Here is a 22148-nt window from a genome sequence, read left to right as displayed (position 1 = left end):
GCTCATATGATAAATAATAGATAATAATTAGGAAGACAAATTGGTAGCGCTCAGTTTCCAGTATGATCTAGACATATTGAAAATTGGGTCGTTACATCCTTCCTCACAGATTGATCTTCATCATCAATGCTTGGCAATCCTAAGTTTCTCCTTATTTGCTCTAAGTGCCCATCCATCTTCTTGAAGAGGATTTCTTGCCTTTTCCAGGATTGTTCTTGTCTTTCCAATAATTCTCTAGACTTTTGAAGGAGATCCTCAGCTGCTAGCTCAAGAGATGAAGGTTGAGAGTAATTCTGTGGACATGGATGTGTTGTGGTGAAGTTGTTTTGAGGTGTATGGAATGAGTTTTGTGGGTTGTGAAATGAATTTTGTGGATGTTAAAATGGTTCTTCTGTGTAGTGTAATGAATTTTGTGGTTGGTGAAATGAGTTGTATAGATTTTGGAGGAAACTTTGTGTTGAGGCATAGTCAAATGATGAAGAATTTTCAAATGAGAAACTGGGAGGTGAGGTTGGACAATTTTGCACAAATGAATTGAAGGTACGCTCAAGTGATGATGGCTCTTGATAAGTGGAGTATGGACTATTGAATGCTCTTTGATTTTGATCTTCCCAATCACAACTTGAGTAATTGTTGAATTCATTACAGCATGGATCATTTTGTGACCCTGGGGAGGAATCTTGCATGAATGTATTGACAGCATGATCAAGTGATGATGTGTCTGGATGATTAGAATATGAAGTATTGAAATTCCCTTCCCGACCATAATTTATGTAAGTGTCATAACAATATGAGTCACTTTGTGGCTCTGGGAGGTAGCTCATTTCACTTGATTGTTCATACTCCCTTATTCCTTGATGATATTCCCAATCACCATTAGCATAATGACATGAATCATTTTGTGGTGTTGGGCAGTATCCCATAAAATTATCTTGATTATTTTGTGTCCCTGGAGCATATCCCCACTAGGTGAATTGCTCATAATCTATCATTTCTTGGGGATATTCCCAGCCACCATTAGAATAGTCATTTTGTGATGGTGGGCAATATCGCATGAAAATTATTTGATCAAAAGATGAAGTGAACTCCATTTGAATTTTGCAAAACACAATCACCAAAGAAAATTGAAATTCATGTCTCAGATGAGAATTTCTTAGTGAGGCAAAAACACAAACACCTTAGTATCAAGAGAAAATAGAAAAGTAAAAGAGCTTAAATGACAAAAACAAAGAAAATGCTTAATCTAGACTTGTCGCCCACTTAATCATTGTCGATCTTAATCAATCTCCGGCAACGGTGCCAAAAACTTGATGAGGAAAAATCGAATTCCACACAAACTAACCAGCAAGTATACTGGGTCGCATCAAGTAGTAAAACTCACGAGAGTGAGGTCGATCCCACGAGGATTGATGGATCAAGCAACTTTAGTTGGGCAATTAGTATAGTTAAGCGAATATTTGATGAATTGAGTGAAATTGGATCAACAGGATGTAAATTGCTGAAAATTAAAGTGCAGAATGTAAATTGACAGAAACTTAAATGGCAAGAAAGATAAATTGCTGAAACTTAAAGAGCAAGTAACTAAAAGGGCTGAATCTTAAATTACAAGAAATGTAAATAACTGAATCTTAGAGTGCAAGAAATTAAAATTGCAACGTCTAAAGTGCAGTGAAACTTAAATTGCATGAATAATAAAGGGAATTAGGTGCAGGGGATCAAAATAGCAGTAAACAATTGCAGAATAAAGTAAATTCAAAGATATCTAAATTGAAGAAATTCAAGGAAAATGATTCATCAGGGATTGGAGATATCATAATCCATCATGAACCAATTAAGTCTCAACTCCTTTCTCAATCATATGAGTAGATCTATGGCGGATTAAAATTGATTAAATCCCAATTCCTTGGCAATCCAATCTCTCTAATCATAATCAATCTTGCCAATTCCTTGATCTAATTGTCATGAGAAGATTCAGAGCACATTCTCTCATCCATATGCCACACAAATTCGTAAAACTTTGGTGTTGGTTAGGAGAATTGTGAAGGATAGAGCTCCAATTCTAATGTAGATGATTCCCCTTCCGAGGCTCACATCCACATTCAGTTGAATTAAACCCCCTTCCGGAGTGAATAATTCACAATCAAAACAGAAGGTATCCTATAGCTACACAATTGAATTGAGAAGAAGAAGAATTTCATTGATTCATTATGATTACAATAGAGCTCCTCCCCTAATAAATTTGGGATTTATTTCATCATTGCTCCAATTAAAACAGAAAATAAAAAAGTTGCAGAAAAATGTAGAAGAGAAAATACAAAGAGAATTGGGTGCAGAGTTTCCCAATTGGGATCCCGACTGTCTAGCCTCCCAGATGCAGATCTGCTAACCCCTTTCTAAATCAAATTCTTCTCTATTTATACACTTTCTAATTCAGTCTTCAAGTCCTTGGATTGGGCTTTTTGGCCTTTACTGAAGTGGGTTGAAGTGGCTCCAATGCTGTTGAGAAGAGATGGGTGCTCAATTGCAAGGTTCTAATATCCACGTTGGAGTCCATGTTTGAGGGCAAATGTTGAGGCCAACGTTTTCTTAAGAAAAATTGGAATCTGGGTGTGTTGAGCAATGTCTGACTCAATGTTGGGGCAACAATGTTCGCCTGGCCACGCATACTCGTGGGCCACGCGTGCGCGTGGATGGCTCTTTTTGCCCTTCCACGCGTGCACATCACCTATGCATTTGCGAGGTTGGGATAGATTGCACGCCCACGCGGACGCGTCATTGACGCATACGCGTCGATGCAATTTTCCCAACATTGGAGTGGCAATGTTCCCTCCAACGTTGGCATACCCACACGTGCACGACACCCACGCGTGCACGTGGGTTATCAAATTTCCACACTCACGCGTGCGCGTGGGTGCCAATTTCAAAATCCTAATTTTGAAGGTTTGTCGCGCGCGTTTGCCTCAACGTTGGAGTTGCAACGTTCCCTCCAGCGTTGGCCTATCCACGCATGCGCGTCACCCACGCGTGCGCATAGATCATCAAAATTCCACAATGCACGCATGCACGTCACCCACGCGTACGCATCGCAATAAAATTTTCTAAATTCCAGAAAGCAAGCTGTATTGAAAAACGTTGGAGGTAACGTTGGCTCACCAACGTTCCCTCCAACGTGGGCACCAGAATTTTGCAGCAAATGTTCCTGCTCCTTCTTCCAACATGTGAGGCAACGTTGGTGGGCCAATTTTGGCCACCAACGTTGCTTCTTCTGCTTTGCTTCTTCCTCTGCTTTTTCCTCTTCTTTCTTGCTTCTTTCTTGCCTCTTTTTCACCTATAATCAATCAAACAATTGCATCAAAATTTGCTATAATTACAAGGTAATTGCATTATTCATAACATCAATTCAAATTAGCAAAAAACCTTGTAAAAAATCACATAAATACCCATGTCTGATTAAACTAAGGGATGCATGAAATTCCAATCCAATTACTTACTTATTGTGCAAGAAAGTGCATGAAACTAATGAAAACAACTGAAAAATACTTGTGAAACTAGCATGAGTTGACTTGTCATTAGGGACGCCCACAAGTTGAGAACTGTTCTCCAAATATAGGCATTTAAGTGCACTTGAAAGTTAACTGAACAACTATGTCGTAGGGCTTAATACAATTTAAAGTCAACTGAATGGCTTTGGCCATAGGGCTTATATGCAACTGAACTTCTGGAAAACTATATCTAAGACTGGTTCTTAGGTAATGTCGGGATGCAGGGTGTAAATTGACATGTGAGCTCATGACCTGTTTAGGACAGACATGCATCATACTTGGTTGCATATTTTTCTCAGTCATGTTTGTTGTATTAATATATGTTTTCTCTATTTGTATTCTATTTTCTGTATTTTCTATGTGTTATTGTCTTGTATTCTCTATTATGTACTGTTATCTGGTAATAACAAAGGGATTAATGAACTTAACTAGTAACCCTAACCTTACTAAGAACTTTTCAGTTCTTACTCCTTACCCTTTCCTTCAGATAGAGGCAGAAGTACACTTCCATGATCTGCTGGTGGTCATTCTGCAAAAAGATTCCATTCTGGGTAATCTTTCGAGTCTAGAGCAAGCTCTATTTTGTATATATATATATGGTGAGATCAGTCGACGTCTATACCTCGTTTATTTATGAACTTTTACCTAGATCCTCCATATAAGGCCCTTGATATGTGGCTACTTAATGAAGTACCAGTGAGTTGCTCTATGACGATGTATGATTGTGCAGAAGAGTAGTAAACGATCTTCTGCCTTTTGATAATGTCCAGCTCGGCCCATATATATATGCTAGAGTTGGACCATGACTAGGCATTAGTCTTTGCTTTGATCGTGAGATGACGACCTGAGTCCTATACTTTTCACCTGCTCTGTGGGGAGATGTCTATCACCCTGCATGATGTGGCATATCAGTTGGGACTCAACGTTGATGGAGATCCAGTCAACAGCTGATCGGTGGGTGGGAGCACTTCTATGATGGATGATCTATTGAGAACTGCGTATGCACACTTGAGTGTGTGCTTCTCCTTTGTTCTCTTCATGTGGTCTCCCTTTTTGGATGCTTTCTTCCACCTCTACCAAACCATTCTTGCCTAATTGACCAGAAATCACTTAATAAAATATATCACGGCATCGAATGAAATGAAAGTGGAATTAAATTAATCAATTTAAGTACAAAAATACATGTTTTCATATTCAAGTGCAATCAAGGGATAAAACACAAAGTATGCTATTTTGGTGAATAATTGTGGATTTATGTGGTAAAATCCATCTAATTCAAGCCAAAATTTACCATCAAAAATGGATTCATCAAGGACCACTATCAAGAGCTGCTAGATGTTGTTCCAAGCACGTTGATAAACAGTCATAAAACAGGTGGGATCAAGGATCATCCTCAGGGTATCCTTGACTAAATAAACAATCTGAAGTCATTGCCTCGAGATTCAATGTGAAAAATTGATCCGGTTGATCATATGGTCAGAAAATGGCAGGCTGTGTTAGTGCGATTTGTGTGTCATGATAACAAGTCATCTTAGCCTAGTTTTACTAGTCTTTTTCTTTGCTTTTATTATGTTTTATGCACTTTCTTGCATTGTAAGTAAGTAATTTGGAATGGAATTGCATGGTTCCTTTGAATCAATCAACCACCATTTAATTGATACTAAATTATGAGGTTTAAGCTAAATTTAATTGATATCTAAATGATTTATAAACCTTGTGAATTTGGTGATACTTTGATTGGTTGTTTTGATTACTTGTTGGTAAAGAAAAGAAGAAAACAAGAAAGCGTGGCCTAAGAAGCGTGGCCCAAGGAAAAGAAAAGTGTGGCAAAGAAAATTAGGAAGCATGGCACATGGAAGAAGGAAGCACAGCGCTCTCTTCAGGAGCGGAGCATTCTCTCAAGGGAGCACAACAATGAACCAAGAAAGCAAGGCTTAATGCTACGCTCTCCTTGAGAGCGGAGCACAATTTGGAACCAAGAAAGAAAGGAGAGAAGAATGATGCTCCGCTCTCCTTGAGAGCATTATCGGGCTTCACTCAAGAATAAATTCAAGGAAGAAGTTTGCTAGTGAAGGCTACAAGGCTCGAACTCATGAGCAAGGGGGATTGGGGGAGCGCTACTCACAAAGGAAATAAGCCAAAAATGGCTAAAATGCTACCCCCAAGGATCGAACAAGGCACCGTAAGGAAGAAAGGAGTAAGGCGCCACTTCCTTCACAAAGAAAAAGAGCCAGCGCATGCCTCCAACAAGTTTCGAACTTGGGACCTCACCCAAGCAAAAGGAGTGCTACGCTCCCAAGGAGAGCAGAGCGCTACTCTCCTCATTCCTTGCACAAGTATGACACGGCCATGGGAGCATGAGGCGCGACTTGACACGGCAAGGGGGGAGCTTGGTGCACACAAGACATGCCAACACAAGCCAATGCTCCGCTCCCCACAAGAGCAGAGCGCTACCCTGGAGTAACCCAAGCCTTGGCACACAACAAAGAGGCCAAAGACAAGCCTCAATGCTCCGCTCCCCACAAGAGCAGAGCACTCCACTGGGAGCAACATATGGGCTGAAAATTCAATTAAAAATCCAATTAAATTTAATTCTTCACCAAATTAAAAAGCCCACCCAAATTCTTAAATCCAAAAATAGAAAGTGTATAAACAGCAGCTAGTTTATTTTAGTCAGGACCTTTTGCTTCTTAGAGAATTTTCATTTTATAATTTTAAGAGTTTTTTTTACTTTGAATTTGGATCTTGGAGAATTTGGAAGGAGAATTGATCTCTCTTCTTCCTTGTTCTTGTTTGAGCACTCTTTACTTCTTGTCTTGGATCTTGGGTGAAGAATTGAAGAAATTCTGTTTCAATCTCACCTTGAGATCTCTTGTTTTATCTTTTTGCATAATTCTAAGAACTTTGATTTGATTGCAAATTCTGTTTACTGCTTTCACTCTTCCACTTCTTCTGCAATTTACTTTTCAAATTTCTTTTACAATTGTTCTTGTTGGATCAAGAAAGGATTTGAGATCTAGACTTGTTTTCTAGTCTCTTCCACTCCTGAGATCTCCAATCTCTCTTTTAACTTTTGCAATCAAGCTACATTTACTTTCTGTTTAAATTCTTCAAGCATTTTTACTTTTCTGTTTGAGATCTACTTCAATTTAATTCATCTTCTTCTCTGTTAATTGTCATTTCATTTCTGCTTGTTTAATTTCTGCAATCCCAGCTCCCTGAACCCTTTTATAATTCAAGCAATTTACCTTCCTTGCACTTTAAGATTCAGTCATATACATTTCTTGCAATCTAAGCTTCTGCAATTTAATTTACTTGTTCTTTAAGATTTAGCACTTTTACTTTCTGTTCTCTTTAATTTACTGCAATTCTTCCCTCTCCCTTTACATTTTATGCAATTTAGCTTCTGTCAATCATAAACCACTCAAACCAATACTTGATTCGCTTGACTAAATCAACCACTAAACTAAAATTGATCAATCTTTCAATCCCTGTGGGATCGACCTCACTCATGTGAGTTATTATTACTTGATGTGACCCGGTACACTTACCGGTTAGTTTTAGGTGTTTGGAATTCGTTTTTCAAAAATACACCATCAAGTTTTTGGTGCCGTTGCCGGGGATTGATTAGATTGACAATGATTAAGTGAAGTGGAGATCTAGATCAAGCACTTTTTCTTTTCTGTTTCTTTAATTTTTAACTAACACACTAACTATTTGAATTTTTGCTTAAGCTAACTAAAATTTCACTCTAGCAATGGATTGAAGTGTTATTGTCTTTCTGGTTTTGTGTGATTTTTATGTTTGGATTGCATGTCAGGGACAAGGGGAGCTATACCCACCTTTTGTGAACAAGACGAAAGAACCCTCAGGAGATTAAGAAGAGCTGAAAGAGGAAAAAGCATTGTTGGAGAAGAAGATTCAGAAGAAGAGTACCAAGACATGGAAGAACACTCAACAAACCCAACAAATCCACTAGGAGGAGTAGCCAATAACAACAACAATCCAGCACAGAGAAGAGTTTTGGCTTCCTACACATTTGCAAATCCTAGACATTGTGGGAGTAGCATTCTTTCCCCAAATGTTAATGCAAATAACTTTGAACTAAAGCCACAACTCATCACCTTGGTTCAAAATAATTGCTCTTATGGAGGAGGACCACTTGAAGATCCGAACCAACACTTGTCTACTTTCTTGAGGATTTGTGACACTGTCAAAACCAATGGTGTGCATCCTGACAGCTACAAGCTACTACTATTTCCATTTTCTCTCAGAGACAAAGCCACTCAATGCTTGGAATCTTTCCCAAGAGATAGCATCAACAATTGGGACGATCTAGTGAGTAAGTTCCTTGCCAAATTTTACCCACCTCAAAGGATCATCAGGTTGATAACTGAAGTACAAACATTCACACAAATGGACACTGAACCCATCTATGAGGCATGGGAGAGATACAAGGCTCTAATTAGGAAGTGCCTTCCTGAAATGTTTAGTGAATGGGACAGATTGCAAAATTTTTATGAAGGTTTGACATTGAAATCTCAGGAAGCTCTTGATCATTCAGCAGGAGGTTCTCTACAATTGATGAAGACTGCAGAGGAAGCTCAAAATCTCATTGATATGGTGGCTAACAACCAGTACTTCTTTGCTCACCAAAGGCAACACCAACCATCACAAAGGAAAAAGAGTGATGGAGTTGGAAGGAGTGGACTCAATCTTAGTTCAAAACAAAATGATGCAACAGCAAATTCAACAACAATTTGAGCAAATGGCCAAAAGGATTGATAGCCTCCAAGTTGTAGCAATCAACACAAGCCAACCATCATCCACATGGGGGACAAATGAAGAAACTCAAGAAGATCAACAGCAAGAACAAGTCCAGTACATGCACAATTAAAATTTTGGGACAAATGAGGATTATGGTGACACTTACAACCCCTCATGGAAGAACCACCCTAACCTCATATGGGGAGACAATCACAATCAAACTCAACAACCATGGCAACGAAACTCAAACCAAAACAGTTGAAAAAACACAAACCACAACAACCAGCAAAGTAACAACCAAAACACATATAGAAAATCACAAAACACTTATCCCAACTCTAACCATCATCCATCCAATAACCAAGCCACCAATCAAAATACTTATCCTCAACCCTCAATACCTCACAACCAGCCAATCTCACAAGACTCTCAGAGGATCACCAACTTGGAGATTTTAATGGAGAAAATGATGAAGCACCAAGAGATGACAACAAAGAACCAGGAAGCCTCCATAAAGAATATGGAGAGGCAGATTGGACAGCTTTCCAAGAAAATTGCTATTGAGAGACCTTTGAGCTCACTCCCAAGTGACACCATTCCTAATCCAAAGGAGGAATGCAAAGCTATACAACTAAAGAGTGGAAAGATCTTGGTGAAAGATGAAGAAGCAACCAAGAAGCCAAAGGAAAATGACAAGAAATAGGGTGAAAAAGAGGAAGCCAATGATGAGGATGCAATAGCAAGCAAGCAAACTTCAAAGCAGGCTCAAGAAAAGGGAAACCAGCCACAAAGTTCAAGAGAAGGGAAGGAAGCAATGAACGAGCCAACTAAGGACCACAGGCAGGGAGTGAACTTCATACCTCCATTGCCATATCCCCAAAGGTTCAACAAGGAGACTAACGACCAACACTTCCCAAAATTTCTTGAAATCTTCAAGAAATTGGAGATCAACATACCCCTGGCTGAGGCACTTGAGCAAATGCCCCTGTACGCCAAGTTTTTGAAGGAGCTTATTAACAAGAAGAGAAGTTGGCAAGAAAATGAAACTAAACTACTCACTGAAGAATTCAGAGCATTAATCCAAAAAGGACTCCCCCCTAAACTTGAAGATCCTGGAAGTTTCTTTTTACCTTGTGCCATTGGCAGTATGACCATCAACAAGGCAATATTTGACTTAGGGGCTAGTATCAATCTGATGCCTTCCTCTCTAGTGAAAAAGCTATGCATAGAAGAAGTGAAACCAGTACAGATGTCTTTAGAATTGGTGGACAAGTCAGTGATATGTCCCAGGGGTGTGATTGAGAATCTTCTAGTCAAGGTAGACAAATTCATCTTCCCTGTAGATTTTGTGGTCTTAGATTCAGATGAGGATAAAGGTGATTCTATTATACTGGGAAGACCATTCTTGGCCACTGCTAGGGCCATTATAGACATAGAGCAAGGAGAGTTAACCCTCAGAATGCATGATGAAAGCGTCACCCTGAATGTATTTCTAGAAACACAGCTCATTGATGAAAAGAAAGACTGCAAAGAAACTGACAAGGAAAACTTGCAGTGGAAGGAAGGAATTAACAAGACAATCAGCAGTTACCTTCCAAAGCAAGAAATAGATAATGCAGCAGGACAAAAAGAGAAAGAGACTGTGCAGAGCAATGAAGAAATTCAAGAAGACATTGATGTGTCAGTCATCGAGAAGAAGAGTCCCAAAGTGAAACCTACTGTTAAAGAAGGAGGATCAGCAAAAAGAAGGAAGAAAAACAAGAACAAGACTAAAAAGGGTTGGAAAAACAAAAAGATTCCAACAGAGGGGTTCTCTAAGGATGATGAAGTACAATTGATCTATCAATAACTGGGGGCAAGCCAACAAGCTGATGACTACTATACTGTCAGCAAAATACTCTCACTAAAGCATGCCGAAATTGAACATCAAGGAACAAAGAATAAGCTCACAGTCAGGGGGGATAAGCTGAGACACTACAGTCATCAACCACCATAAAATAGGGGTCCAATGTCAAGCTAATGACAATAAAAGAGCGCTCCATGGGAGGCAACCCATGATTTAAGATTCTTGTTCGTTTTTGAATTCAATAAATTATGATCACCTTAGCATGATTTTTGAATTTTATTAGAAATACTTGAAAGATACATACATTGTTTTGAAACACATGCCAGACTTCTAAGTTTGGTGTGTTGACATCACACAAAAATCAGCTTTTCAAGCATTCTTAGATCATATGCTTAGTCATTTCGATGAAGTATATGACCAAACATTAAGTTTGGTGTCTGCACATGTACCAACTTTCAGAAAAATCAACTTTTGTTCAAAAAAACCAAAGTCATGCATAGATGAATCATGCATTGTTTCATTTTAGGAATTTGTGTTAGAAAATGAATTAGAACTTATGATGAAAGCATCAATTGTGATAAATTGCTTGCATTTGACATTAATCCCTTAGCAAGAGATAAGTTTGGTGTTCACCAAACCTTGGTTCACTAAGTAAGGGGCACAATTGGTCTTTTATGACTAAGAAACATAATAAATAATCCAAGCATTCACCACTTCATCACCCATGCTACAATTATGTCCTAAAGCTTACCATTTTGATTTAATTATGAAAGAGGAGGCTGAGGTAAAGACAAGCTGAAGATACGGCTATGACAAGCCAAGAGGGAAGGATCACATGTGCCTAGAGAGGTGTGCCTACCTTGAAAAGCAAAAATCTGCATGCTAGTCACCTTGGAGGACGAACCTCATGCAACCAATGGGAAGAGAATCCTTGTCAACCCACAAGAGAACATGCAAGCCGTTCATCTCATGAAGTTACTATGTTGATCAACTCAATCTCCACCCTTCATAAGTCATGACCAAATCCCTCTTCAAGTATGGTCTTCGTCCAAAGCTTTAATGCCTTGCCTATAAATAGGTTGAGACATTTCTTGCTACACATGTTCCTACAAGTCTTCCTTACAATCATAAGTCCTTGTTCCACCTTGTGCAATCCTATACACGCCCCACTCCCCTCTCAACAGCAACATTTCTTTCTTCATTCTCTTTACACTACAAAATCGTACCTCAACCAACCACAAATCCACCTTTGCCTTCTCCCTCTACTTGAATTCATGGCTTCATCAAGTTCAAAGAGAAGACAAGGGAAGGAACCAATGGTAACCGAGCCCCCATCCTATGATACAAGGAAGTTTAGATCTCAGTTTCATGAAAGAAAATATCATAGATTCATGAAAAAAAAGCACATCATTCATGAGAGGGGTTTTGAGCTGAGGGACGGGGAATACGCCATCATGAGGCAGATCACTAGGGAAAGAAGATGGGATCTTCTATGCGATCCTCTCACCAAGATTAGTACAGTCATGATCAGGGAATTTTATGCAAATGCTGTGAAAGAGAGTGAAGACAACATCCCTTACAAAAGTTATGTTAGAGGAGTTGAAGTGAATTTCAGTCCAGCATCCATTACAAGGGCCTTGAAGTTGAGAATCATAACTTATGAAGAGCTCAGCTGTAAGGCCAGACTGCAGGGAGAGAATGACCCTGATGAGATCTTACAGGGGATATGCTTGGAAGACACAGACTGGGAAAGAGATTCAAAAGGGATCCCAAGCCAATTGAAAAGAATAAATCTCATTCCTGATGCCAAGGGGTGGTATAAGGTAGTGAGGAGATCAATACTCCCTATTGGAAACACCTCAGGGGTCACAATCAAGCGAGCACTCTTGACATACTGTATCTTACATGGGGGAGAAATCAACCTTGCACAACTCATAGCCAACAGTATTCAAGAGATAGCTGAGAGCACAAACAAATCAACTAGGCTCGGCCATCCAAGCACCATTCTAAGGCTATGCAACAAAGCTGGAGTGATTTTTGAAGATGAGGACACAGAGAGAGTAAAAAAGGGGACGGGAATCACAAAGAGAAACATGGAAGGAATTAATGAGGATGATGATCAAGAAGAAAGACCCCAAAGAAGAAGAAGATCAGAAGAAGGGGAAGAGCAAGCTCACAGTGTCATAGATATGAGTGAACTACAAAGAGCTCTTGAGGAGATATCACAACAAAGTGTGAGAGCACAAGAGCAATATTCAAGGAACCAAGAGCAATATCTAGAGCACCGGGAGCAATATTTGAAAGATAGGGAGCATAATGAAGCTTGGCAGCATAGAATGGAGGAAAGACTGGAGAGCTGACAGCAACAAATGATGGTCCAACAACAAGAATTTCAAGCCAAGATTCTTGAGGGGCAAAGAGAAAAAACAACAAGACTTCAAGAGTCATATGACAAAATGTTCCTGACCTAAGCCAAATATGGGGAATATACTCACAACTTGTATCAGTGGAAAAACATTCATCATACTATTAGAGAGATTAGACATGTGCAACAAAGAGTCTCATGAAAATATGCAAGCAAGGTTAGAGTATTTGACCCACAATATGCCAGCACTAGATCCACAAATCAAACCATTTGAGCAGTGCCAAGAATTTAGAGACCGACATAAAGCAAGGTCTCATCACTACACAGATGTAACACATGAAAGATTGGAGGCAGTTGGGCTCTCAGGTCTATTAGATCCTGTCTGGGATAGAAGATGCCCTAGTAAAAAAACTCAAGACTACTCCAAGCTCTGGAAGAGAAAGAAGAAGAAAGGAGAATCAAGCAATAACCAGGGACAGGACAACTAGAAGGTGGTGAAGTTCTTTCATTTTCCTAAACTAAATAAGGAAGATGTATATCTGAAACATGATATACCTCCAATTTTTCTTTGTTTCGCACATATTTTAGTTTAAAAAGTTATCTACATAATAATTGTCATCTTTCATTTGCTTAAATTTTGTTTTGTCCTCCTTGCTGCTTGAATAAAAGAAAGATGTTTGATTTAGAAAAGTAATTGTCCAATGTTGCAAAAGTTAGGATGAAAGTTAGTGGTGGTATATGTTTGATTCAATTGTTTACTCACAAAATAAATGTTGCATAATGACATGTTACTTAAAGCTTAAGCTAGTTTGCTGCTATGATCCTTCAACTAATGAAAATCCCTTGAAAGTACATCAAAACAGAAAGAAAAAGAAATAGAAAAGCCAAAAAGTGGCAAAGAAACAAACAATAAGGCTAGACACCAATAGCTTGGACCTTAGGACATATGCCTGTGGTATTTTTGTACTAGGATATGCTTGGACAAGTAAGTTCTAAGGAGTATTTCAAATCTTGGCCACTTAGATCAACTGATTTGGGATTGCCAACCGAAAGTCCACAAAAAAGAGCAACCTACCTACAAAACACTTAGTTATCCAAAGAGATGATGGGCATCAATGATCCTAGGAAGAAAAAGGTGAGCCATGTGTCTGTGGTGAAGAAATGTTGAGTATAATTAAGCCAAAGGCTACTGCAACATTTTCCACCAAGCCTTCAATGAGTAATAAGCTCTCTAAGCAAAAGAAAGAAGGAAAAAGCTAACAAGGGAAGTAAGCAAAAAGCAAGGCATTGTAGCAGTAATCTTAGTGAACCCTTGAGGAAATATTGTTTATTTAACAGCAAGTAATAAATGAGCTGCTATTGATCTGCATAAAACCCCATGAACCAAGTTCAACTATATGCTAAATAAGGACATGCACACTTCTCTATTTCATTCTATCTTCTCTTATGTTTTATGCTTGCTTGGGGACAAGCAAGTTTTAAGTTTGATGTTGTGATGACAAGTCATCTTAGCCTAGTTTTACTAGTCCTTTTCTTTGTTTTTATTAGGTTTTATGCACTTTCTTGCATTGTAAGTAAGTAATTTGGAATGGAATTGCATGGTTCCTTTGAATCAATCAACCACCATTTAATTGATACTAAATCATGAGGTTTAAGCTAAATTTAATTGATATCTAAATGATTTATAAACCTTGTGAATTTGGTGATACTTTGATTGGCTGTTTTGATTACTTGTAGGTGAAGAAAAGAAGAAAACAAGAAAGCGTGGCCTAAGAAGCGTTGCCCAAGAAAAAGAAAAGTGTGGCAAATAAAATTAGGAAGCATGGCACATGGAAGAAGGAAGCACAGCGCTCTCTTCAGGAGCGGAGCATTCTCTCAAGGGAGCACAACAATGAACCAAGAAAGCAAGGCTTAATGCTACGCTCCCCTTGAGAGCGGAGCACAATTTGGAACCAAGAAAGAAAGGAGAGAAGAATGATGCTCTGCTCACCTTGAGAGCATTATCGGGCTTCACTCAAGAATAAATTCAAGGAAGAAGTCTGCCAGTGAAGGCTACAAGGCTCGAACTCATGAGCAAGGGGATTGGGGAGCGCTACTCACAAAGAAAATAAGCCAAAAATGGCTAAAATGCTACCCCCAAGGATCGAACAAGGCACCCTAAGGAAGTAAGGAGTAAGGCGCCACTTCCTTCACAAAGAAAAAGAGCCAGCGCATGCCTCCAACAAGTTTCGAACTTGGGACCTCACCCAAGCAAAAGGAGTACTATGCTCCCAAGGAGAGCAGAGCGCTACTCTCCTCATTCCTTGCACAAGTTTGACACGGCCAGGGGAGCATGAGGCGCGACTTGACACGGCAAGGAGGGAGCTTGGTGCGCACAAGACATGCCAACACATGCCAATGCTCCACTCCCCACAAAAGCAGAGCGCTACCTTGGAGTTGTAAATCATGTTGCTTGTATGCGAAGTTTGTATTCATAGGTTTTGATGAATGACAAACCAACAAACGACATGAAAGACAAACCAACAAACAACTTGAATGAACAAGCATATTGAAAGATCAACCAACATTCAACGTTGAGGAATGAAGAGTTGAAAGCAACACAACAACAACAAGAAACTCAAGTCCACAACATTTGAAGACAAGTATAGTGTCTTAGGACTTAGGTAACTTCTTGTTAAGAACCAATTGCTAAATCTCTCAACACACACTCACAAAATGTTTTGATGCACATCTTGCAATTCGATGCTAGCCAAATGGTTTAAAAACTTGTTTTCAAAGGTACAAAAGCATAGGAATTGACTCCAACAAGTTTGAGATCAATCCTAAGTAGTTTGAAGTGATTTTAAGCCATTCTTTAAGGTTTGCATCGATGCACACTCATCTTGCATCGATGCAAAGCATGCAACGACTTGTTGCATCGATGCAAAGATGTTTGCATCGATGCAACCTAGCTGAAAATTCAAATTTCAGCTTCAAAGACACATTTGCATCGATGCAAAGTGTTATGCATCGATGCAAATGATTCAAAAACATAAAAAACGGCTAGTTTTAACAAAACGGCTCCATCCCATTAACTCCCAAACGTTTCTAAGGTTTGGGAAGTCTATAAATAGATGGATTAAAGCCTTATTTCATACATGTGAGTATTTGCAAACTATCTTGTTCATATTCTTTCATTCTACACATTTTTAAGGTGTTATAATACACAATTTGAGAGAGCAATATCAATTGGTTCAATAGTGCTAAACTTGTAATCATACACTCTTCTAGAGAGTACTCATTTCATCTCAACAATTCTTTGAGAATTGTTTTCTTGTACACTTTGTAAATTGGGGTGTGATCTCCAAGGTTGAGTCAAGAGTTACAAACACTATAGTCGGTGAGGATACCAAAGAGGTATACTAAGTACTCAAGGCAAATCTTAGAGAAGGTATCTCTAAGTGGAGTGGGTTAGTATACGAGTGGTGATCATATACCGTGAGGTGTTAGAAACTAAGGACTCGGATTGTAAAAGGTTTTGCGCGAGCACCTTGAAGCTTGGCAATAGTGGAACTTCTCAATATCGATTGAGAAAGAAAGTGGACGTAGGACAAGGATTGTGCCGAACCACTCTAAATAGCGTTTGCTTCTCTCCAAACTCATCTCTTCTATATTATTGTCTTTTACCTTTAAGCAAATAAATTGTGATCGAAAAGTAGCTTCGTAAGTACTTAAGGAATAGCTTAAGTCCGATTGGTGAAAAGCTTGATCAATTTATTTGAGTTGGTGTCTATTGGAAAGTAAAAGCTCCTTATAAATGCTTAGCAATTGAGTTAAGCTCTTGGAAAAATACTAGTACAATAACACTTTTATATATTGTCTTTAACTTCCGCAAAAAGATTTATTGTTGTTGCAATACTCAATTCACCCCCCCCTCTTGAGTAATTGTGCATAGGTTCAACAAGTGGCATCAGAGCTTAACCCTTTGAAAGACTTAACCGTTTAAGGGAAAAGATCATGGCAAGCACAAGCTTTAACAACAACAACACTAGTGAAGGTAACTCAACCGCTAGACCTCCTCTTTTTAGCGGAACAAATTACTCTTATTGGAAAAATAAGATGAGAATTTGGATCCGTTCTCAAGATGTGAGAATTTGGAAAGTGATTGAGAATGGAAATCACATTCCAACAAAGACAACAAGCGCTAAAGAAGGAGAAGTCTCCGTCTTAAAGCAAGTACCGAAAAGAGAAGATGAATATAGTGACGATGATTGGAAGAAAGTGGCAATGAATGATAAAGCCATCAACTTCATTCATTGTGCACTTAACGAGCATGATTATATGAAGATCTCTACATGTGAAACCGCTAAAGAGATTTGGGATAAACTCCAAATCACTTACGAAGGAACCGACCACGTTAAAGAATCAAAGGAGAAAGCATACATATCATGGGAGAATGAGGATGAATCCGACTCCGATGACGACGAGGTTGCAAATCTTTGCTTAATGGCAAGCGAAGAAAAGGTTAGTGATGACAACTCCACTTCTTTTAATTTACAAGATGAATATGATGCCTTACTTGAGGTGTACACAAAACTTACCCAAGATTATTCTCTCCTAAAGAAAAAGAATATGGATCTTTTAAAACAAAATGAGATGTTGAAAAACGAGAATATCAATCTTGGAAAAGATAAGTGTAGCACAAGTAGTGATCCATACAAATCTTGTAAAATGCATGAAAATGAAATTACAAATCTTAAGAACACTTTAGCTAAGTTCAATGAATCTTCAAAGAACTTAGATAAAATGTTGAAAAACCAAAAGCATGTTCATAATAAGGAAGGTTTAGGTTTTGAAAAAGGAAAATTTAAAAATGCTAAAACTCCTATTAGGCAACCGCAAGCCCAAAAGGCAAGCATGCCTAAAAGGAATGAAGCCTTTAAACATCCTCCTCAACATGCTTCATTTAGAAATTATAATCACAATGCATATAGATCAAAAGATGTTGCATTTAGGAAACAATCTAGGCAACCATTTAGAAACATGCATAGGATGCATAATCCAAATGTCATATGTCATTATTGCAATAAAGTAGGTCATATAGCACCCGTATGCTTTACAAGAATTAAACATATAAACTTTCATAGTCAAGATACGAGATGGGCACCTTATGAGCATTATGCTCATACTAACCATCAAGGACCCAAATTCACTTGGGTACCTAAATCCCAATTTTAATTGTTTTGTAGGTACGTGTTGGAGCTAAGGATACAAATTGGTATGTTGATAGTGGATGCTCCAAACACATGACCGGCGATGAATCAAGGTTCACCGCAATAGAGCCTACAAACGGAGGAAATGTGATCTATGGAGACAACAACACCGGCAAAGTAATCGGCGTTGGAAAAGTTGGTAAAAATTCTTCTACCTCCATAGATAATGTTATACTTGTCAAAGGTCTCAAACATAATCTCATTAGTGTTAGCCAACTTTGTGACAAAGGAAACTTAGTTACCTTTGACTCAAAATGTTGTTTGATAAAAAGGCAAGACACTAATGAAATTGTGCTAATTGGACACCGTGTTGACAATGTATACATGATTAATATAGATGAAGTTTCCTCAAATGATGTGAAATGCCTTGTTAGTAAAAATGATGAAACTTGGTTATGGCATCGTAGAGTAGCTCATGCTAACATGGACCATCTTAGCAAGTTGGTCTCTAAAGAGTTAGTAATTGGCTTACCAAAGCTACGTTTTGAAAAAGACATCCTTTGCGACGCATGTCAAAAGGGAAAACAAGTAAAGGCCTCTTTTAAATCTAAAAACATTGTTTCGACAACAAGGCCATTACAACTTTTGCACATGGATTTATTTGGTCCTTCCAGGACTATGAGCTTTGGTGGCAATTACTATGCTTTAGTGATTGTTGATGATTACTCTCGATTTACATGGACCTTGTTTCTAGCAAACAAGAGTGATGCATTTCGAGCATTCAAAAGATTAGCCAAAGTTATTCAAAATGAAAAGAATTTGCATATATCATCTATTAGAAGTGATCATGGTGGAGAATTTGAAAACAATCTTTTTGAAACTTTTTGTGAAGAAAATGGCATTGAGCATAATTTTTTCTCTCCTAGAACACCACAACAAAATGGTGTGGTTGAAAGGAAAAATCGTCATTTAGAAGAAATGGCGAGAACTATGCTCAATGAGGCTAATATTCCTAAGTACTTTTGGGCGGATGCGGTTAGTACCGCGTGTTATGTTATGAATAGGATTATCATTCGACCTATTCTTAAGAAAACACCGTACGAATTGTACAAAGGAAGAAAGCCAAATATTTCCCACCTTCACGTCTTTGGTTGTAAATGCTTTATTCTAAATAATGGAAAAGATAACTTAGGCAAATTTGATGCTAAGGCTGATGAAGGAATCTTCTTAGGCTATTCTTTAACTAGCAAAGCTTTTAGAGTATATAATAAACGCATCATGACTATGGAAGAAAGTATTCATGTCGCTTTTGATGAAACTAACCGTTGTTATGCTAGAAAAGATTTTGATGAAAATGTAGAAAACTTTGATTCACTAAATTTGAATGGTGAAGACAAAGAAAAAGATTTAAATAAAGCCTCTACAACAAAGGATAATGTTCAAGTTGAAGAAATTGCATCATCCCAAGCACAAATAAATGCACTTCCAAAGGACTGGCGTACTTCAAAGGATCATCCTCTAGACAACGTCATTGGTAATGTTTCGAAAGGGGTAACAACTCGATCCTCTTTTAAAAATTTATTTACATATAGTGCTTTTGTTTCTCAAATTGAACCATCTACCATTGAGTCCGCAATTGATGATGAACATTGGGTTATGGCAATGCAAGAGGAGCTTAACCAATTCAAACGAAATGACGTTTGGGAATTGGTGCCTAAACCAAGTAATCAAACAATTGTCGGAACAAAATGGGTTTTTAGAAATAAACTCGATGAAAATGGTACAATTGTTAGAAACAAAGCTAGATTAGTAGCTAAGGGTTATAATCAAGAGGAAGGCGTTGATTATGACGAAACTTATGCTCCCGTAGCTAGATTAGAAGCTATTAGGATGTTACTTGCTTTTGCATCCTCTTATAACTTCAAACTTTATCAAATGGATGTTAAGAGTGCCTTTCTTAATGGTTTCATTCAAGAAGAAGTATATGTTGAACAACCTCCCGGTTTTGAGGATTATAAAAATCCTAATCATGTTTTTAAACTCAAGAAAGCTCTTTATGGTCTTAAACAAGCTCCAAGAGCTTGGTATGAACGTTTGAGCAAGTTTTTAATAAAAAAGGGTTTTAGAAGAGGGAAGGTTGATACAACTTTATTTATCATGATTGAAAACAAAAATATCCTTTTGGTACAAGTTTACGTCGATGACATAATATTTGGTTCAACTAACGAATCACTTTGCAAGTTTTTCTCAAACCTCATGCAAAGTGAATTTGAAATGTCCATGATGGGCGAACTCAACTTCTTCCTTGGTCTTCAAATCAAACAAGTAAAAGAAGGAACTTTCGTTGGCCAAACCAAATATTGCAAGGAATTGCTCAAAAGATTTGGAATGGACAATGCTAAGGCAATGGACACACCAATGAGCACTACTTGCTACCTTGACAAAGATGAACAAGGTAAAAACATAGATGTAAAGAAGTATAGAGGCATGATAGGATCTTTGCTTTATCTAACGGCAAGTAGGCCAGATATCATGTTTAGTGTATGCATGTGTGCGAGATACCAAGCTAATCCTAAGGAATCTCACTTAAGTGCGGTGAAAAGGATTATGAAGTATCTCATAGGAACATTAAATGTTGGATTGTGGTATCCGAAAGGATCCACTTGTGATTTGATTGGTTATTCCGATTCCGATTTTGCTGGTTGCAAATTGGATAGGAAAAGCACTAGCGGCACTTGTCACTTGCTAGGAAACTCTCTTGTTTCATGGCATAGTAAGAAACAAGTAAGTGTAGCCTTGTCTACCGCCGAAGCCGAGTATGTAGCCGCCGGTAGTTGTTGCGCCCAAATTTTATGGATGAAACAACAACTTGTGGACTATGGACTCATGCTTGATCACATTCCTATCATATGTGATAATACTAGTGCAATAAATTTAACCAAGAATCCGGTTCAACATTCAAGAACCAAGCATATTGAGATTAGACATCACTTCATAAGAGACCATGTTGAAAAGGGTGATGTGGTTATTGAATTTGTCGAAACTAGTAAACAACTAGCGGACATCTTCACTAAACCTTTATGTAAAGAAAGTTTTTTTAACATCCGAAATGAACTTGGTATCTTGGATTCTAATCTAATATGATTTGTTTGAACTCATTGTATTTATATTGCTATTTTTGTATCTTTTACTAACTTAAGCATTGGAGATATCCAATTAGCCATTGTTTTGTAGGTTTATGAGTTGATGAATGAGTGATTAATCTTGAGGTAGATTGAAGTATTTGAAGATTATAAACAATGGAGGATCAACAAATTGAAGATTTTTTTTAACATCAAGTCACTTTTTATTGCTTTATGTTTATTTCATTATATGAATTGTTAAACTAACTCCTAGTAAGCTAAGGATTTCTATTATGGTTTTAATATTTTGATATGCTCTTCATAATTTTGTTTAATGATTAATGCTTGTATGCTTATTTGGTGAATAACTCAAAATAGGCTTGGTACCCCTATTTTAAGTTAATGAGCATGCTTTAATATATTTCACTTATTTAGGGGGAATTATGCATGCTTGTTTTATATATGAAAAGAGAAAATCAAATTCTTTTTGAAAGGGGGAAATATCTATTTTCATTGTTTTATGCATGCTTCTATGACACATTTCAAAATCCTTTCTTTTTGATAATGTCAAAAGGGGGAAGAGAAGTTTGAGGATATTTGAAATTTTAAACTTTTGAAAAAGAAGAAGTTTAAGGATTTGAAAAGAAGAAATAAGTTTGTGAAACAATTTTTTTCAAAAAGACTTCCGCTAAGCAAAAACTTTGATATCTAAATTGTTTTCTTTGATAAACGCCCATTAAGGGAACAAATGCACATATTTAGGGGGAACTCCTGCAAAATTTTTTTTTGTGAAGTCTTCTCCAAAGCTTTCTATAAAACAAAGTGAAGTCTTCTCCAAAGCTTTCTATAAAACAAAGTGCATTATTGTTGCTTTCAAAATCATTTATAAATGCATATCCTCAAAATTGGTTTGTCATTATCAAAAAGGGGGAAATTGTAAATCATGTTGCTTGTATGCGAAGTTTGTATTCATAGGTTTTGATGAATGACAAACCAACAAACGACATGAAAGACAAACCAACAAACAACTTGAATGAACAAGCATATTGAAAGATCAACCAACATTCAACGTTGAGGAATGAAGAGTTGAAAGCAACACAACAACAACAAGAAACTCAAGTCCACAACATTTGAAGACAAGTATAGTGTCTTAGGACTTAGGTAACTTCTTGTTAAGAACCAATTGCTAAATCTCTCAACACACACTCACAAAATGTTTTGATGCACATCTTGCAATTCGATGCTAGCCAAATGGTTTAAAAACTTGTTTTCAAAGGTACAAAAGCATAGGAATTGACTCCAACAAGTTTGAGA

General features: G+C 37.8%; 1 pseudogene; it reads left to right on the top strand.

Annotated features, from left to right (window-relative positions):
* The first annotated feature begins 11429 nt into the window (after nt 1-11429).
* LOC148545080 (uncharacterized) lies at nt 11430-13008 on the top strand (annotated as a pseudogene).
* The last annotated feature ends 9140 nt before the right edge of the window (nt 13009-22148 follow it).

Source organism: Arachis ipaensis, chromosome B9, assembly GCF_059453495.1.
Source record: "Arachis ipaensis isolate K30076 ecotype BB chromosome B9, ASM5945349v1, whole genome shotgun sequence".
NCBI lineage: Eukaryota > Viridiplantae > Streptophyta > Magnoliopsida > Fabales > Fabaceae > Arachis > Arachis ipaensis.
This window is presented reverse-complemented; position numbering and strand designations above follow the sequence as displayed.